At 39.5% G+C, this 20,418-nt stretch overlaps 1 long non-coding RNA gene across 3 annotated transcripts in view; it reads left to right on the forward strand.

Annotated features, from left to right (window-relative positions):
- Positions 1-20,418, forward strand: part of LOC123573552 (uncharacterized) — a 45,130-nt gene that overhangs the window by 20,736 nt on the left and 3,976 nt on the right. The gene's annotated exons all lie outside the window — the stretch shown is intronic.

Raw genomic sequence — 20,418 nt, forward strand, 5'->3', positions numbered from 1 at the left:
AAATACAAAAATTAGCCAGATGTGGTGGCACACGCCTGTAATCCCAGCTACTTAGGAGGCTGAGGCAGGAGAATTGCTTGAACCTAGGAGGCAGAGGTTGCAGTGAGCTGAGATCACACCACTGCACTCCAGCCTGGGTAACATAGAGTCTGTCTCAAAAATAAATAATAAATAAATAAAATAAACATAAAGATAAGAAGCAGAAGCATTAAGACTTCTAAACTCTTGCTCTCAGGGAGGATGTTTAATAGTGTTAATATCCACAACTCATTTTAGAATTACTGCAAAATACAGAGAAAGAAAAGAAATTCCTGAGTTCTAAGTAACTAGGAGTATTCATTATGTGGAAAGAAAAGATGAAAGACCTTCCATTTTTACTGGAGATGATGATGTGTCTGTATCAATAATGTAAACTTTGAACAATCACAGATGCAGAGACTGGAAATAATTCTCTACAGGACTGAAAGTTCTCTGCGGCTGGTAATAAGCCTCTGATTAAAGATGAGGAGAATGAAGTAGGGCCACACCTCAGAAGATACAAGAAAGAAGACTGGCAAAACTCATAAATGAAGAAGAGAAAAGATATCCAATGGATCATGTTTAGAGACCCTTTTTTCTTTTCTTTTTCTTTTTTTTCCTTTTTTTTTTTGAGATAGGGTCTGGCTCTGTCCCCCAGGTTGGAGTGCAGTGGTACAATCACAGTTCACTGCAGCCTCGACTTCCTGGGCTCAAGTGATCCTCTCATATCAGCCTCTGGAGTAGCTGGTACTGTAGGCTCGGGCCATCACACCTGGCTACTTTTTCCCCTCTTTTTAAGAGAGAGAATCACACTGTGTTGCTCAGACGGGTCTTGTACTCCTGGATTCAAATGATCCTCCCACCTCAGCCTCCTGAAGTGCTGGTATTACAGCATGAGCCCCCATGTCTGGCTCAGAGATGCTTTACTAGCATCTTAATCACAAACCTGCTGGACCAACTAAACACTGTCTATACTACATTACATTAAAAACAAATGTATAGAGAGATTATCTATAAACATATGTATATACCTTGTCTATGTTATATAATTTATCTACCTATCTGCAGCTTATTCAATGACAATCTTTCTGATTTGAATATGAAGGTCAAGAACTGAACCCACCTGCCCTCCCTCATGGCTTGGACACTGAGGAGCCGAAATGCCTGCTCCCCTCACTCCCTCGACAGTTAACTGTTTACCTTAACATGACTTTATTTTCCCATTGTCTTTATTGGTGTGTCTTCATTCCCCAAATGCCCACCAATTCTTCACTGAAAATCATCAACAGATGGTTTGCACTCTATGATTCTTTGAATGTCTCACCTTGCTGTTTTCAGCAATCCTGGGCTTTTGTATCTTAATCTTTACACAGTTCTAACCAAGCTTCCTCGCACTGAAATACCTACCTTGAACTAAACTGATTCTCAATAAATTCTGACTTTGCTTCCCTACTGAGACATTACCAAAACTATGCAGAATGGTATTCTCCCTTAATATAGTGAACAATATACTTAGCTTCATCTTATCAAAAGGTTATGTTAAGTGATATTTGAATAGCTGGCTTTCTACAAAATCTTTTTTAGTTGTTTTGCATAGAGCAAAATTACACATCTGGCTTTCAAGAACATTTATAAATGGCTAATTTGTGCTGTCCTCTTTAAAAGATAAATTGTAACTTCACTTAGAAGACAGCTTTCAACAGCAATCGCTGTATTATCATGGTAATCTTGAGAAGTATATAATAGTCTTAGTAACTTTGCTATAAAATCTTGCAAGGAGATATGGCAGGTGAAATATTTATTATTTTTGTTGGCACATCATGACTGAGGTTGTCTTCTTTCTTGCCCTCATGTCATTTATTACATGGACTCTGTCTTATTCCTGGCGCTCTGGGGATTTGCTGCTGGGTGAAGAATGGAGATCACGTGATACCACATGAGATGAACTGCTATGACAGTGCCTGAACTCCTTTCCTAATGGCTTTTGAACAGCATGTTCTCTTAAAGTGATCCTTCCTTTGACAGAAAATGTATTATACAATGCCATTCCTGCAAGCAGAGAATTAGTATAAATATCTGAGCTTGAGCCAGATTACAGGTTTGCCAGTACTAAAGAGTATGCAGCTTCTATGTACTCTTAGAACATAGGAACTCATATCCTATTGGTTTACGTGCCCTAACTCTGTGCTAAAAGGACCTGTAGTATTTAGTACTGAAACCATATATTGTCTGCAATTTATTTCAAACAGTCTGGTGGGGGTTAGGGGAAGATTTATAGATGAAACAAGCTTAGCCTTCAAGGCCGGGCGTGGTGGCTCACGCCTGTAATCCCAGCACTTTGGGAGGCCAAGGCGGGTGGATCACAAGGTCAGGAGATCAAGACCATCCTGGCTAACACGGTGAAACCCCGTCTCTACTAAAAATACAAAAAATTAGCTGGGCATGGTGGCAGGCGCCTGTAGTCCCAGCTACTCGAGAGGCTGAGGCAGGAGAATGGCATGAACCTGGGAGTCGGAGCTTGCAGTGAGCTGAGATCATGCCCCTGCACTCCAGCCTGGGTGACAGAGCGAGACTCCCTCTCAAAAAAAAAAAGATTAGCCTTGAAGTAGATAATTTTGAAGCCAGATGATAGATGCACAGGGATTTAGTACATTGTTCACTCTACTTTGCATATGTTTGAAAATTTTCATAATATAAAGTGGAAAAAAACGCCACATATTCAGTTGGGAAGTTGGTTCTAAGAGTTGTATTTGTTAGCAATTGTTTTGGTTCTTTCAAAGGGTCAAATCTGGTATAGTCAAGAGATACAGGCCAGGCGTAGTGGCTCACGCCTGTAATCCCAGCACTTTGGGAGGCTGAGGCGGGGCAAATCTCTTGAGTCCAGGACTTTGAGACCAGCCTGGGCAACACGGTAAAAACCCATTGCTACAAAAAGTTCCAAAAATATTAACCAGGGACGGTAGTGCATGCCTGTATTCCCAGCTAATAGGGAGGCTGGAGTGGGAGGATCGTTTGACCTCAGGAGGCAGAGCCAAGATCACACCACTCCATTGTAGCCTGGTGACAAAGTGAGACTCTAAAACAAAACAAAACAAAACAAAACAAAACAAAACACCATTAAGGAGCTTGGAATGATTTGAAATCAGTGCTGAATGAAGCTCTAGGAAGAAAAGTAAGTAAAAAAAAGGGAACATTATGGGGCTATCAAAGTATTTTGCTAAATTTCAATTTATGAAAAAGAAGGCCGGGCGCGGTGGCTCAAGCCTGTAATCCCAGCACTTTGGGAGGCCGAGACAGGCGGATCACGAGGTCAGGAGATCGAGACCATCCTGGCTAACACGGTGAAACCCCGTCTCTACTAAAAAATACAAAAAACTAGCCGGGCGAGGTGGCAGGCGCCTGTAGTCCCAGCTACTCGGGAGGCTGAGCCAGGAGAATGGCGTGAACCCAGGGGTGGAGCTTGCAGTGAGCTGAGATCTGGCCACTGCACTCCAGCCTGGGCAACAGAGCGAGACTCCGTCTCAAAAAAAAAAAAAAAAAAAGAAAAAGAAATGAGTATACCTCAAATAGTTCAAGATTTTATCTAGTCCCCCAGTGTTAGGCAAAGGACTAGTTTTGATTCATTTTTATAGCATGAGATAGACTCCTTCAAGATGTTCAAGTGAAAGAACATTACATAATGGTTTAGAGTAAAGCAAAGGTATGCAGTTTTTTTCTGAAAAGGCCCAGGTAGTAAATATTTTCAGCTTTGCAAACCATATGGTTTCTGTTGCAAGTGCTCAATTCTTCCATTATAGCACAAAAGTAGCGATGGACAATAAGTAAATGAGCCTGGCTGTGTTCCAATGAAACTGTATTCATAAAAATGGGCAACAAGCCACGTGAAGTTTTTTGGTTCTTTATCAGAGTACGAATTCTGGAATTAGACAGACCTGTGTTTGTATCCTGACTTTCCTATTTGTTAGCTGTGTGACCTTAGGCAAGTCACTTGATCACTTTGAACTCTAGTTTTCTCACTTATAAAATGGGGAATTACAATATCTGCCTCATATGACTGTTGAGAAGAATATGTAAGATGGTGCATGTGAAGCATTTAGCTAAGTGCTTGGTGCCAATAATTATTAACTATTATTAGTCAATGCTTTTTGGGGTACTATGTAATGTATTACTTATATGGTTACATGCATTTTACCATTTTCTTAGCAGGCAGCACTAAACGCTTTTGACATTTAAGAAACTGAGATTCAAGTGTAAAATATCTAAGCAGAATTATCCCAATACACTGGTTTCATCACCATCACCATTGTTATTGTCACCTAGTTGAGGTCCTAGTTGATCTACCCGATAATACTTTTTTCTACTTCTCTCTACAAAATTGACCCCTAATAAAGACACAGAAGTCAGGCTTAGATGGAAATTAGTATATCAGCTTTACTCCTGATAAAAACAGCAAAAGGTGGTTTAACCCATGGCCACCAGGGTTTTCAGATATCCTCCTACATTAGATGATTTTACCTACTGAGTCATAGACAGTGTTGGACAACCATGTTCCTGCCCTTTGCATGATTCAAATCTGACTTAATAAGCTTTGTGCTTGGCAAAAAAAGGTGACAAGAATGCATGTATCCTTCCTGTAAGCTGGCTCCAAGAGAAAAGAGTTTGAGCTGGACAGACCCAACTTTCTTCTCCCATGTTTACAGATAAGATAAATAAGAGGAGTAGGAAGAGAATTCATGTGTGTTACTATAGCTAAAGTCTCTCTCCGAGAGAATACAGAGATAGAGAAATGGAGGATTTCCACCGGTCTCTAATACTAAGTCAACCATGTGCTGGGGAACGGTGCAAGGAGCACCGTTTTGATTGGCCTGTGGAATCTTTACAACAGCCCTTTGCGGCAGCCTTATGAATAAACAGCCTTAGAGAGGGAGTGATGTGTCTTCTCCAAGGTTGCCCAGGAAGGAAGTAGTAGAGCCAGGATTCAAATCCATGTTCAGTTCCTCGACTCCAAAGCTCAGGGAGCTCTTGCTGCCAAACCTGTGCCTTCTGAAAATAAAACAGACAACAAGTAGTAGAGCCAGGATTCAAATCCATGTTCAGTTCCTCGACTCCAAAGCTCAGGGAGCTCTTGCTGCCAAACCTGTGCCTTCTGAAAATAAAACAGACAACAAACCAAATGCAAACCAACAGCAAAGGCAATAGTTCAATTTAGACCTTGTGTTTGTGAGCCCGCATTGATGCAGAACTATCAGTACTTCATTTTCCAGATGTTTACAATATATTTGCTTAATAGATCCTCTCTTAGATTTTGTCTGAGATCTACAGCTGTTGCTTTTAAAAAACTTCTATATTTTATTTTTTAAACAGAGCAACATAGAGCTACCTTTAATTTTCTGACTTCTACACTACTCTTCTCTTCATATCAAATAGCAGTGCTGAGATTCCATCTACAAATTCCTTCAGCTTTTGAGGATGTAATTTGCTTGGTCCTAGAGACTTAAATTCAGAGTGACTAAGTTCCCTTTTTACTATCTTTTCAGCTATGTTGGGCTAGAATTCCTTTTTTTTTTTTTTTTTCTTAAATTGGACCTTTCTAACTTGAAGGAGACCAAATAGAAATATTTTAGTATTCTATCACCTGTTAACAATGTTTTTTTGTTGTTGTTGTTTTTGGTTTTTTTTGTTTTGTTTTGTTTTGTTTTTTTGAGATGGAGTCTCACTCTGTTGCCCAGGCTGGAGTGCAATGATGCAACCTCAGCTTTCTGTAACCTCTGCCTCCTGGGTTCAAGTGATTCTCCTGCCTCAGCCTCCGAGAGGCTGGGATTACAGGTACCTGCCACCCTATCTGGCTAATTTTTTGTATTTTTATTAGAGACGAGATTTCACCATGTTGGCCAGGTGGGTCTCAAACTCCTGACCTCAGGTGATCCACCTGCCTTGCCCTCCCAAAGTGCTGGGATTACAGGCGTGAGCCACTGTGCCGGGTCCGTTGTTATCCTTGAAAAGTAGGCCTATCCCATCATTTATTTTCTTGCTCCAAACAGTTGAAAAATCCTTATCATCTTTAATGTCTTGAGATACCTAATTCACTTAGCTTTTTGCCTTTCTGGGCATTGTTAGAGGTTCCTATTACTCTCTTATATTCAGCTTCCAGTGTTAACACATTACATCATAGCATGGATGCAACAGTAATTCCCCATAAGGTCATATAGCGTACCTTTCAATCTGTTCTCAATACATAGTATTGGTATTGAAAGGCAATTTGAATCAAATTGTTAGGTTCCATTTAAAAAATGAGTAAGATATTCTGACATTTCGATAAAATTATGTCCTTTAAGATAGTCATACATTTAAAATTTCTATTAAAACAACCAACAAGATTGCCTTACAAGGTTTTGTGTTTTTTTGTGTTTTTTTGTACTTTTAATTCTCTTGCTTTCCCAATTGCTACAAACTTTTTTAAAATGTGAAATCTGTTGTATTGCTAGATAATGCTAGTTTTAGCGAAGACCGGTTATAAAAAATTTGGTGTGTTTTAGGGAATTTGGTTTAGATTGCCCTTCAAATACAAAATTGATGCTACTGACCTGCCATTAGTAGGATACAAAATTTGAGTTATTTCCCCTGTGTTGGTGATGGATTGTGCTGCCCGAGCCACTGGCACTCCCTTTCACATTAGCCATTGTGACTAATCGCAGGCATTTGCAAGATGATTAGCCAAGATTAGGGGTACAGTCTGTGATTATGAAATAGATTTTTTTCTTTATGTGAAAAATTGCTAGTTTATAATACCATTAAATTATAATTTTGCTCCATATTCTAGTCAATGGTAGCTTGTTAATAGCAATTTATATTCTTATGACTATTTATGTGCTGTTTCTATGATAGCTCCTGAGTAGAGCACTGTCCCGTCCTTGTTTTTCTCTCCTTAAATGTTTACAACTGTCAGATGTTCCAATTTCACTGATACAGAAACAGTAGTTCGTTTATTCAACAAATGTTTATTGAACATTTACATGTTAAACTCTGTTCTCGCACTGGGGATACAGCAGCAAACACATCAGTCCTTTCCTTCCTTGAGCTTTTATTTTGTTAGGGGGAAAATAATACATATAATTACTTATAATATATATGTATATAGGTCAAGGCATAAGTAGATACATAGAGAGAAGAATATATTAGGGAAGGTAAAAGGGCCACGGAGGAAAATTGTTTATACTTTATAAGGTGATTAGGGAAGGTCTTACTGATAAGGAGATATTTGAGCAGAGATCAAAAAGAGTGAAGGAACAAACCATACGGTTTTACAGAGAAAAGTTTTCAAGCAGATGAAAAAGCAAGAGCAAAGACTCTAAATAAGGTAGCATGCTTGTAGGTTCAAGAACCACCAACAGGTCCTTGTGAAACAAAATACAAGAGTGAGAATCACAGGAGATAGAGAACTAATGGCGGCCTGATCAAATATGACCACAACGCCTAGCATAGGATTTTGGCTTTTACCCCAAGTAAGATTGAAAGCTATTGGTTGATTTTTAGGTAGAGGAGCAGCTTGATCTGACTTTTACAGTCCTTTTGGCTGCATTTAAGGTTAGACTTCAGTAAGATACATTAGTTAACTATTACTGTGTAACAAATGGCATCAGCATTCAGCAACTTAACACAACACCCATTTTTGTGGGTCAGAAATTGAGCATGGCTTTGCTGGGTCATCTGCTTAAGGGTCTTCACAAATTTGTAATCAAGGTGTTGACTGGGGCCTCATAAATGCAAAGGTTCAACTGCGGCAGAATTTACTACCAACCTCATTCAGTTTTCAGCGGGGTTCAATTCCTCAAGGGCTGTTGGACTGAGGGCCTTAGCTCCTTGTTGGCTAATGGCCAGAGGCCATTCTCAGTTCTTACCCAGTAGTCCTCTTCATCAGGACAAGCAAATATGAAGAGCCAGAGAGGAAATCTAGTAAGATAAAAGTCAGTCTTTTGTAACCTAATCATAGAAATAACATTCTGTCACTTCTACTGTGTTTGTTTCATTAAAAGCCAAGTATGGAAACAACTGAATTGTCCATTGATGGATGAATGAAGAGGCTGTGGTATACATATACAATGGAATATTATCAGCCTTTAAAAACAAGGAGGAGGATGAGGCAGGAGAATCACTTGAACCCGGGAGGTGGAGGTTGCCATGAGCTAAGATCATGCCATTGCACTCCAGCCTGGGCAACAAGAATGAAACTCCGTCTCAAAAATAAATAAATATATAAAAATAAAATAAAAAAGAAGGAGTAAAAAAGAATGCTATCATAGCTTTTGCAGCAATATGAATGGAACTGGAGGTCATTATTTTAAGTGAAACAACCCAGAAACATAAAGTCAAATATCACATTTTCTCCTTTATATGTGGGAGCCAAATAATGTGTATAATTGGACATAGAGTAGAATAATAGGCATTGCAGACTCTGAAGGATGAGAGAGTGAGGGGGTGGTGATGGATGAGAAATTAATTAATAGGTACAATGTGCAGTATTCTGGTGATGATTACATTAAAAACCCAGACTACATTACTACACAACGTATCCACATAACAAAACTGCATTTGTACCCTTACATTTATACAAGTAACATTTAGAAAAAAGAGAGAGAACAAGATTCTTCCCTTTGCCACAGCATGAACTGGAGGATATTATATTAAGTGAATTAAGCCAGACACAGAAAGAAAAATACTGCATTATCTCACTTATACACAAAATCTAAAAAAAAAATTGGGTCAAAACCACAGAGATAGAGTGTCTGCTAGGGGTGGTGGGAGTGGAGAGGATATGGGGAGATATAGGTCAAAGGATAGAATGTTGTACATATATAGGGTAAGCAAATCCAGAGATCTAATGTACAACATGGGGACTATAGTTAATGTTGTATTTGGGATATTTGCTATGTGGATTTTAGATGCTTATGACAGACACAAAGGAAATTTAACTATGTGAAATGATAGATAGGTTAATTTGCTTGACTATAGCAGTCATTTTGCTGTGCGTGTATATGTATATATCAAAACATCATGTTACCCATCTTAAATATATGCTTTAAAAAAAAAAAAAAAAAGTAAGTCATTGTGTCCAGCCTACATTCAAGGGGAAGAGATTACATAAAGGCATGGGTACCAGGAGGCAGAAGTACTGGGATCCATGTCAGAAGCAAGAAGGCAAAGAAAGACACAAGGAGACAATTTAGAGTGTTACTAATATATTGTTAGAGCTATTGATGTTTCCTTGGCTTTGTATACGTGGAATGCTAATGGCTAAATTGTTCCAAAAGCTTTGCTTCCTGTGCAGATTCTGGACATATTTTGAAGTTCAAACTAGTAATATTTAGTGAGGTATTGGATATAGATGTGAGAAGAAAAATAGAGGCAAGAGTAACTACAGCATTCGGTATAAGCCACTGGAAGAATGAAATTGCTGTTTTCTGAAATGACAAAGACTTGGAGGAAAATACTTTGTCAAGTATAGGAAGGAATCAAGTCTTAGGTTTTAACATGTTGACTTTGAGATACCTTTTTGATGCCCAAGCAGAAGAAATGACTTGGTGCTTGGATATATAAACCTAAGTCTCAGGGAAAAGATTTGGTTATAAATAAAAATTTGAGGATCATTATTATTTAAATTGTGTTTAATGCCATGATGCTAGATTGAATCATAGTGTATGCCAAAACTTCTAGAGACTGTGTTAAAATGAAAAAGAATATTTTTGTGACAGTTTCATGGATGAAGACCAGTTAACACTATATGGTTTAATTATTTATGTCCCCTACTGTATTAGTACATTTTCACACTGCTATAAAGACATACCTCAGACTGGGTAATTGATAAAGAAAAGAGGTTTAATTGACTCACAGTTCTGCATGGCTGGGGAGGCTTCAGGAAACTTACAATCATGGTGGAAGGGGAAGAGGCACATCTTACATGGTGGCACATGAAAGAGAATGAGCAAAACCTGGGAAACCTGTCTTATAAAACTCTCGGATCTTGTGAGAACTCACTCACTATCACTAGAACAGCATGGGGGAACCACCGTCATGATCCAATCATCTCCCATTTGGTCCCTCCCTTGACATGTGGGGATTATGGAGCTTTAGGTGGGGACACAGGGCCAAACCATATTATTCCACCCCTCATTTCTCCAAAAATTCATGTCCTCACATTTCAAAACACAATCATGTTTTCTCAACTGTCCTCCAAAGTCTTAACTCATTTCTTCATGAACTCAAAAGTCCACAGTCCAAAGTCTCATCTGAGATAAAGCAAGTCCTTTCTGCCTAGGAGTCTGTAAAATCAAAAGCAAGTTAGTTAATTCCAAGATACAGTGAGGGTATAGGCATTGGATAAAGGCTCCCATTTCTAATCGGAGGAATTGTCTAAAACAAAGGGCCTACAAGTCCCATGCAAGTCCAAAATTCAGTGGCACAGTCATTAAATCTTAGAGCTCCTAAATATTCTCCTTTGAGTCCATGCCTCATATCCAGGTCATGTTGATGCAAGAGGTGGGCTCCCACTGTCTTGGGCAGCTCCGCCCCTGCGGCTTTGCAGGGTACAGCCCTCTCCTGGCTGGTGTTGAGTGTCTCCAATTTTTCCAGATGCATTCTGGGGTCTGGAGAACAGTGGCCCTCTTCTCACAGCTCCACTAGAAAGTGCCCCAGTGGGTACACTGTGTGGGTGCTCCAACCCCACATTTCCCTTCCGTACTGCCCTAGCAGGGGTTCTCCATGAGGGCTCCACTCTTGCAGCAAACTTTTTCCTGGACACGCAGGCATTTCCATACATCCTCTGAAATCTAGGTGGAGGTTTCCAAACCTCAATTCTGACTTCTATGCACTGGCAGGCCTAACACTACATGGAAGCCACCAAGACTTGGGACTTTCACCCTCTGAAGTAATGGCCTGAACAGTAACTTGGCCCCTTTTAGTAATGGCTGGTATGCAGGGTGCCAAGTCCCAAGGCTGCACAGAGCAGCATTGGGGCCCTGGGTCTGGGCCCATGAAACCATTTTTCCCTCTTAGGCCTCCAGGTCTGTGATGAGTGGGTCTGCTGTGAAGTTCTCTGACATGCCCTCGAGACATTTGCCCCATTGTCTTGGTGATTAACATTCTGCTCCTCGCAACTTATGCAAATTTCTATAGCCAGCCTGAATTCCTCCTAGAAAATGTGTTTCTCTTTTCTATGACATTGTCGGGCTGCAAATATTTCAAACTTTTATCCTCCTCTTCCCTTTTAAACGTAAGTTTAAATTTCAGATCATCTCAGTTTAAAGTTCCACAGATTTTTAGGGTAGGGGCAAAATGCTGCCAGTCTCTCTGCTAAAGAGAGCAAGAGTGACCTTTGCTCCATTCCCAACAAGTTCCTCACTGTGATCTGAGACCACCTCAGCCTTGACTTCACTGTCTATATCGCTATCAGCATTTTGGTCAAAACCATTCAACAACTCTCCAGGAAGTTCCAAACTTTCCCACATCTTCCTCTCTTTTTCTGAGCCCTCCAGACTTTTCCAACCTCTGCCTGTTACCCAGTTCCAATGTCACTTCCACATTTTCACATATCTTTATAGCAGTACCCCACTCTTGGTACAAATTTACTGTATTAGTTCATTTTTACACTGCTACAAAGACATACCCAAGACTGGGTAATTTATAAAGAAAATAGGCTTAATCGATGCACAGTTCTGCATGGCTGGAGAGGCTTCAGGAAACTTACAATCATGGCAGAAGGAGAAGAGGCATGTCTTACATGGTGGCAGGCAAGAGAGAGCAAGCAACTCAGGGAAAACTGCCTTATAAAACCATCGGATTTCATGAGAACTCACTCACTATCACTAGAACAGCAAAGAGAAAACCACCCTCATGATCCAATCATCTCCCATCTGATCCCTCCCTCCACACATGGAGATTGTGGGGATTATTATACAATTCAAGATGACATTTGGGTATTTGGGTGGGGACACAGAGCCAAACCATGTTATCTCCCAAATTCAAATTCCAAATTCCGAGGTGATGATCTTGAAATGTGGGGCCTTTAGGAGGAGTTGAGATCATGAGAGTGGAGCCCTAATGAATGGGATTAGTGTTCTTATAAAAGAGACCTGAGGGAGCTTGTTTGCCCCTTCCACCATGTGAAGACAGCAAAAAGACACCATCTATGAGGAAGTGATCCTCACAAGATACCTAATCTATTGGCACCTTGGTTTTTGATTTGCTAAGCCTCCAAAATTGTGAGAAATAAATTTCTGCTATTTAAAAACTACCTAGTTTATACCATTTTATTGTAGCACATAGAATAGACTAAGAGAGTAGCTATCTTTTTGTCTCTAACAAGAACAACTTTTTGCGTTACGCAAATCAGTTTAGTTTCTTATAGTCCTGACCTTCCAGAACAAAATTTTGGCTCCATCTACAGCAGGACAAATCTTCAAATAATCTTGGCCAACTTTGCTCTTTCCCCTCCTGCTTGCAATCTTGTGCAGAATATACTGAGAATGCAACATCCCGAGATAAGAAAAAAATATCTAGAACAACCTAGGCTGTGTTCTGATTCTTCCAGAATGGAGTGTTCTGCAATTCTTGTGCTCCATGATCCCCATGCTGCCCAGGGTATAAAACCCAGAGTACAGTGCTTGTGAGGATCCTCAGCTATAAAGACTCCATTCAACTCTATGCATCTTTCAGGAGTCTTGTGGAATGGGCTTGCCATAGATCCTAGGTTTCCATTGATTCTTGTTGCCTATTTGTGAGAAATACATTTTCTTTTCCTGACATGTGTGAGTATTCTGTCTCACTGGATTCATACCTTGGAAGCTGGGTTTATGCAAAATCTCTTGCCTGACTTAGGAATCCTTGTAACACTGCCTTTCCATTTTTTTTCTAGTCAATATTTATCCAAATCAAGAATTTGGATTGCTCAAAGGCAAAAGCAAGGCTATGTTAATACAAAGTGAAAGTTTGCAATTACAGGTCTTTCTTAAAAGAACTTCACCCTCTTGTTGCCCAGGCTTGAGTGCAATGGTGTGATCTCAGCTCACAGCAACCTCCACCTCCCAGGTTCAAGTGATTCTCTTGCCTCAGCCTTCCGAATAGCTGAGATTACAGGCATGCACTACCACGCCCAGCTAATTTTGTATTTTTAGTAGAGTTGGGGTTTCTCCATGTTGGTCAGGCTGGTCTCAAACCCCTGACCTCAGGTGATCTGCCTGCCTCAGCCTCCGAAAGTGCTCAGATTACAGTTGTGAGCCTCAGTGCCCAGCAGATAATTCATTTTTTAAAGGCAAGATTCACTGTCACACATGTTCAGTTCCTGGAATACATTTTTCTAGCTCTTTCTTCTCTCTTTGATGAATCTCATTCATTATTTTTACTTCAAAAGTCATTTGCATACTGACAAGCTCCAAAATCTATATTTTAAACCTCGGCCAGGCGCAGTGGCTCACACCTGTAATCCCAGCACTTTGGGAGGCTGAGGCAGGTGGATCACGAGATCAGGAGATCAAGACCATCCTGGCTAACATGGTGAAACCCCATCTCTACTAAAATTACAAAAAAAAATTAGCCAGGTGTGGTGGTGGGCACCTGTTGTCCCAGCTACTCGGGAGGCTAAGGCAGGAGAATGGCATGAACCCGGGAGGCAGAGCTTGCAGTGAGCCCAGATCCCGCCACTGCACTCCAGCCTGGGCGACAGAGCGAGACTCTGTCTCAGAAGAAAAACAAAAAAACAACAACAAAAAACACCTCAAACTTCTTTCCACAAGTTTCTGTTCCTTATTTTTAACTGTCCTCTGGCCATCTTGACCTGGAGTCCTACAGAGATTAGAAGTGAATTCATGCTGATTTCCAAGAACCTATTCTGTCCCTTTAAGTTTATGGCCTCATCATCTATGTAGCTTCCTAAGTCAAAAATTTAGGGGGCATTCCAAGATTTCCTTCTCTCTCATGCTCTGCATGTTAATGATAATAAAATTAATGACATAAAGAAGATTTATAAATATTATATCTAATTATCACAATAACCTCATTGTATAGCTATGATTGTATCTTATTAATAAGAAGGGGGAAATAATTTGTCCAAGATCAAAAAGCAAATTAATGACAAAATCTAGAGTTGAGCTAACTCTACCCAGGCTGCAAATTCAGCACTCTTTCTACTTTTCAATGTTGTTTCTTCAATCATTCATTAATCTTGTCAGTTTTATATTCAGAAGCATCTCTGCATTTCAATCTCGCCTTTTCTAATGTGTTGTCAAGAACTTAATCCAGAACTTTATTATTTCTCACCTGGACTGTTAAAACCTTGTCCTATCCGGTCTCCATTCTTATTGTAGTTTGTAATTAAAGGGTCATATCGGAGTCATCCTTCCAAAACACAAAAATGATTGTACCATTCCATTTCTTTTTTTGTTTTGTTTTTCGAGATGCATTTAACTCTTGTTGCCCAGGCTGGAGTGCAATGGCAAGATCCCGGCTCACTGCAAGCTCCACCTCCTGGGTTCAAGCGATTCTCCTGTCTCAGACTCCCGAGTAGCTAGGATTACAGGCGTGCAGCACCACGCCCAGCTAATTTTGTATTTTTAGTAGAGATGAGGTTTCTCCATGTTGGTCAGGCTGGTCTCAAACTCCTGACCTCAAGTGATCTGCCTGCCTCGGCCTCCCAAAGTTCTGGGATTACAGGCGTGAGCCACCACGTGTGGCCCATTCCATTTCTTATATAGCTTTTTTTTTTTTTTTTTTTTTTTTTTTACTCTCACTAAATGCAAAATCGGGTGCAAGACTTAATTTAACGTTTTATTTTCACATTTAAGATCCTTTTCAAATTCCACCCAAATCCAAGTTCAGAAGCCACCATGCACCCTTTGTTCCAGAAATTCCAAACTTTCTTTTTTCATTGCCTGACTTTGATCTTTTTCCTAAAATGCCCTGCCCTCTCTTCTAACTATAAAAGCCTTTCTCGGCTTTAAGGTCTAATTTATTTATTTATTTATTTTATTTTAGTTTTTGAGATGAACTATCGCCCTGTCACCCAGTTTGGAGTGCAGTGGCATGATCTTGGCTCACTGCAGCCTCCATCTCCCAGGTCCAAGTGATTCTCCTGCCTCAGCCTCCTGAGTAGCTGGGATTACAGGCATGCGCCACCATGCCTGACTAATTTTGTATTTTTAGTAGAGATGAGGTTTCACCATTTTGGCCAGGTTGGTCTCAAACTCCTGACCTCGGGTGATCCACCCACTTTGATCTCCCAAAGTGCTGAGATTACAGGCATGAACCATCACATTCTACCTAAGATCTAATTCAAATGGTTCCTCCTCTGTGTGGCTTCCATATATTTAGGTAAAGCTAATTTCTCTTTCTCCTGGGCCCTCAGAACTAATTTCTGTTTACATCTCTCCCTCTCACAGTAGACTGAGAAAATCCTTAAATACAGTGACTGTCTTGTTCATCTTTGTAGTCCCATTGCTAACCACATTGAGATATCCTGTAAATATCTGTTTTTACAAATAATAAAATTATCCATGTACCTAATTCAGATTTTAAAGAATACACTGATACATTATTGGTATACGAAAGGGTTACCTCTTGACTATACTTCATATATTTCAGTCACCCAGGTTTATGCACACCTTAGCTATATTTAGAAACTTTTTATAAGATGGAAATCCTTTCTAATCTTCTCAATGTGAATGCATTATTTAGGTTGAATAAACGTAACCTGATTAAGTTACATATTTTATACTGATGACTATCTAAAATTTGTTAAATGTCATGTTATCTGCCTTAACTGGAAAATATTCATTTTTTGGAGTTTTACTAAAAACTCATTTTTTAATAAATTCATTTGTTGGAAGCCAGATTTATTGAAAGTACTTAATGTTTAGAGCCAACTAACAAAGACCATATGAAGGTGTTGGGGCTATTTGCGTAATTTTTCTTGCCTTTTAACATACTGCAAACATGTCATTTGTGTGGGAGAGAAAAAATATCTTTTCTTTTACCCTTTTAGATTTTCAGCTGGAGCCCATGTTACAAAAGACAGATTAATAAGATTTAAAAATGATAGATTTTAACATGTATATCTTATATATACATGGGTGAAACTCAGGGGTGAGTACATTCAAATAGGTGGCTAGAATTTGGGCTTCAATACCATTTTTAGGTAAAACAAAGGAAAAAGGTGGTGAGAGAGGCAAGTTAAGGGAAGATGACCAGGAGAAGTATGATAACTAGAGTAAGGTTTGTTATGTAGATTTAAGTAAGTGCCCTCTCCATTGATAAGAAATTTTTTGTGATTTACAGTCATCTTCTCTTCCTGGTACAGAGAGAGAGACTGAGAGAGAGAGAGAAAGAGAGAGAGACCCTTAAAAATGGAAATTTTCTTTATACATGTAAATTTCTCTTACAAAAGGGTAACATTCTGTTTTCAGAGGCTTTCCTGTGTATGCTGTTTCTCAAAATAATCAGCTCCAAATAATACTTAGGGCAAAGGCATATTTAGGGTCTCCTACAGTTGTATTTTGTGGTGATTTTTCTGGTTTCCTGCACTGCTACTTGCTTGTTCAAATCTGTTCAGTGGCTAACCTGAATCTGAACAATACTATTGTCTATTGAGTGTTTTAACTCATCTCTTGCAACCAGCTTATTTTTAGAAATGGCAAAATTGACTTATTTTTGAAGTTGCTGTAAGAAAATTTGTGGTTTGTATGTTATGCTTACTCTTTTTAAATTACTTTATGTTTTTGATTGATAAATTTTAGTGTATTTATTATATACAACATAATTTGTTTGTTTGTTTGTTTTTTATTTTTGAGACGAAGTTTCACTCTTATTGCCCAGACTGGAATGCAATGGTGCGATCTCGGCTCACCGCAACCTCTGCCTCCCAGGGTTCAAGCAATGTCCTGCCTCAGTCTCTCGAGTAGCTGGGATTACAGGCGCCGGCCATCACGACTGGCTAATTTTTGTATTTTTAGTAGAGATGGGATTTCACCCTGTTGACCAGGCTGGTCTTGAACTTCTGACCTCGGGTGACCCACCCACCTAAGGCTCCTAAAGTCCTGGGATTATAGGCATGAGCCACTGCTCCTGAAGTGTGTGTGTGTGTGTGTGTGTGTGTGTGTGTGTGTGTGTGTGTGTGTCAATGACTAAATCTAGCTAACTAACATATGCATTACCTAATATAGTTATCATATCTGTGGTGAGGACACTTAACATTCACTTTTTTAGCATTTTTCTTTTTTTTTTGAGACGGAGTCTCGCTCTGTCGCCCAGGCTGGAGTGCAGTGGCGCGATCTCGGCTCACTGCAAGCTCCGCCTCCCGGGTTTACGCCAGTCTCCTGCCTCAGCCTCCCGAGTAGCTGGGACTACAGGCGCCCACAACCGTGCCCGGCTAATTTTTTGTATTTTTAGTAGAGACGGGGTTTCACCGTGGTCTCGATCTCCTGACCTTGTGATCCGCCCGCCTCGGCCTCCCAAAGTGCTGGGATTACAGGCATGAGCCACCGCGCCCGGCTATTTTTCAAGTATAAAATATATTGTTATTAACTATGTTCACTGTAAAAGGAAAATAAATTTTGGGACCCCTAAATCACTAAGCTAAGGGGAAAAGTCAAGCTGGGAACTGCTTAGTGCAAACCTGCCTCCCACTCTATTCCAAGTCATCTCTTTGCTCACTGAGATAAATGCATATCTGATTGCTTTCTTTGGAAAAACGAATCAGAAACTCCAAAGATTGCAACCGTTTGTCTCTTATCTACCTATGACCTGGAAGCCCCGCCAAGCTTCAAGTTGTCCCGCCTCTCTGGACAGAACCAATGTACATCTTACATGGGTTGATTGATGTCTCATGTCTCCCTAAAATGTATAATACCAAGCTGTGCCTCAGACAACTTGGGCACATGTTGTCACAACCTCCTGAAGCTGTGTCACGGGTGTGTCCTTAACTTTGGCAAAATAAACTTCCCATATTGACTGAGACCTCTCAGATATTTGGTGTTCACATCACCATGCTGTACAATAGACTTCTTGAACTTATTTCTTCTAACTAAAATTGTGTACTTTTTTTAATCAACATCTCCCCAAGCCCTGATGCCAGTCCCTGGTAACCTTTCTCCAGTTTTATCACTACCCCTGCTTCCTTTTCCAATCTCTCTGATTTCCATTTGCATGAAATATATTTTTCCATCCCTTTACTTTTAGTCTACAGGTTAAGAAAATCTCTTCTAAGTAGTATATATCTAGGTCTTTAAAAAATTCATTTAGACGCTCTATGTCTTTTGATTGGATAATTTAATTCATTTACATTCAAGGTAATTATTTGTAGGTAAGGGCTTGCTACCACCTTTTAAACATTGTTTTCTATTTGTTTCATAGATCCTTGTTTCTTTCTTTCTCTTTTTCTATCTTCCTTTGTGATTGAGTGATTTTCTTTAGTGGTATGTTTTGATTCCTTGATTTTTATTTTTTGTATATCAACTGTAGGTTCTGCTTTGCGGTTGCCTTGAGGCTTACAAAAAAGCATCTTACAGTTATGACAGGTTCTTTTTAATTGATAACCACTTAAATTTTATTACAAAAAAACTCTACATTTTTACTCCATTCTTCCTTCAACATTTTGTATCTTTGATGTCACAATTTCCATCTTTTTATACTACATGTCCCTTAAGAAATTACTGTACCTATTAGCATTTTTAATAGTTCTGTCTTTTAACCATTATACTAAAGATTCAAGTGATTTACACACCACCATTACAATATTAGAGTATTCTGAATTTCTCTGTTTACTTAGTTTCACCAATGAGTTTTACACTTTCAGACATTTTAATGTTACTTATTAGTATCCTTTTATTTCAGCTTCAAAAGTTTCCTTTAGCATTTCTTGTAAGACGGGTGTGGTAATGATACACTCCCTCGGCTTTTATTTTCTGGTAAAGTCTTTAAAACTCCTTCGTTTCTAAAGGACAGCTTTGCTGGGTACAGTATTCTTGGCTGACAGGTTTTTTTTCTTTAGTGCTCTGAATATATAATCCCACTCTCTCCTGGCCTGTAAGGTTTCTGCTGTGAGCCATATTGAAACTCCCTTGTATGTTATTTGCTTCTTTTTTCTTGTTGCATTCAGAATCCTCTCTTTTTCTTTGATTTTTGAAAGTTTGATTACAATATCTTGGGTTAGTTTTGTTTGGATTGAATTTGATTAGTAACTTTCTATACCTGGATATTTACATCTTTCCTATGTTGGGAAAGTTTTCTGCTATTGTTTCTTTAAATAAGCCTTCTACTCCTTTATCTTTCTTTTCTACTTCTCACACACCTGTGACTCAAATATTTTCTCTTTTGATGGTGTCCCTTAATTCTCTTCTTCATTCCTTTTGTTTTTCTTCTCTGACTATATATTCTATTATTTATTTATTTATTTATTTATTTAAGTTTTTGTTCTGTCATCAAGGCTAGAGTGCAGTGGCATTATTACAGCTTACTGTAGCCTCAACTTCCCATACTCAAACAATCTTTTCACCTCAGCCCCCTGAGTAGCTGGAGACTATAGGCACAGGCCACTTGGCTGACTATGTATTTTTAAATAACCTAGTTTTGAATTTCTTATGTTTGATCAGTTCTGCTGTTGATGCTCTTTGTTGTAACTTTTGTTTGCTCACTGTGTTTTTCAGCTCCAGGGTTTCTGTTTGTTCATTTTAATTATTTCAATTTCTCTGTTAAATTTCTCACTCTTGTCACTTATTGTTTTCCTTATTTCATTGAATTGCTTCTCTGTATTTTTTTTGAAGTTCACTGAGCTTCCTTAAAAGTGCTATTTTGAAAATTTTTGGCAGGCAGTTTACATATCTCCACTTCCTTAGGGTTAGTTATGGGTACTTTATTTTATCCCTTTGGTGATGTTATATTTTCTTGGTTGTTCATGATCCTTGAGGTTGTGTTGCAATGTCTGCATATTTGAAGAAGTAAGCACTTACTCCAAAATTCACAGATGGATTTTGTCTGATAAATCTTTTCAACAGGTAGCCTATCCAGAGATTTTGGGTGGGCTGTTTGGCATGGTTCTGAAGCCCAGGGCTGCTAGGACTGGTGCTTAGGATAGCTGCAGCTGGAGTGGGTGCTGGGGCAGGCCTGAAGTCTGGGGCTCTTGCAGCTTGGTGCTAGGTCATGCCCAATGCCTGTGGCTACTGAGTCCTGCCTCCTGATAAGAGAAGTTCATATTCCAGGGTCACCGAGGCTAGTCTAGTGGTGGTGTGAACCAGAAGAAAAGCCCATCTTGTAGGTCTGAATTCTGGGGTTGTGAAGTCCCACCTGGCACTAATATGGGTCTGGAAACTCTGTCCATGGGTACTGGCCTGGAGTCTGGAGCCATGGGGGCATGCTCAATGC

Source organism: Macaca fascicularis, chromosome 5, assembly GCF_037993035.2.
Source record: "Macaca fascicularis isolate 582-1 chromosome 5, T2T-MFA8v1.1".
NCBI lineage: Eukaryota > Metazoa > Chordata > Mammalia > Primates > Cercopithecidae > Macaca > Macaca fascicularis.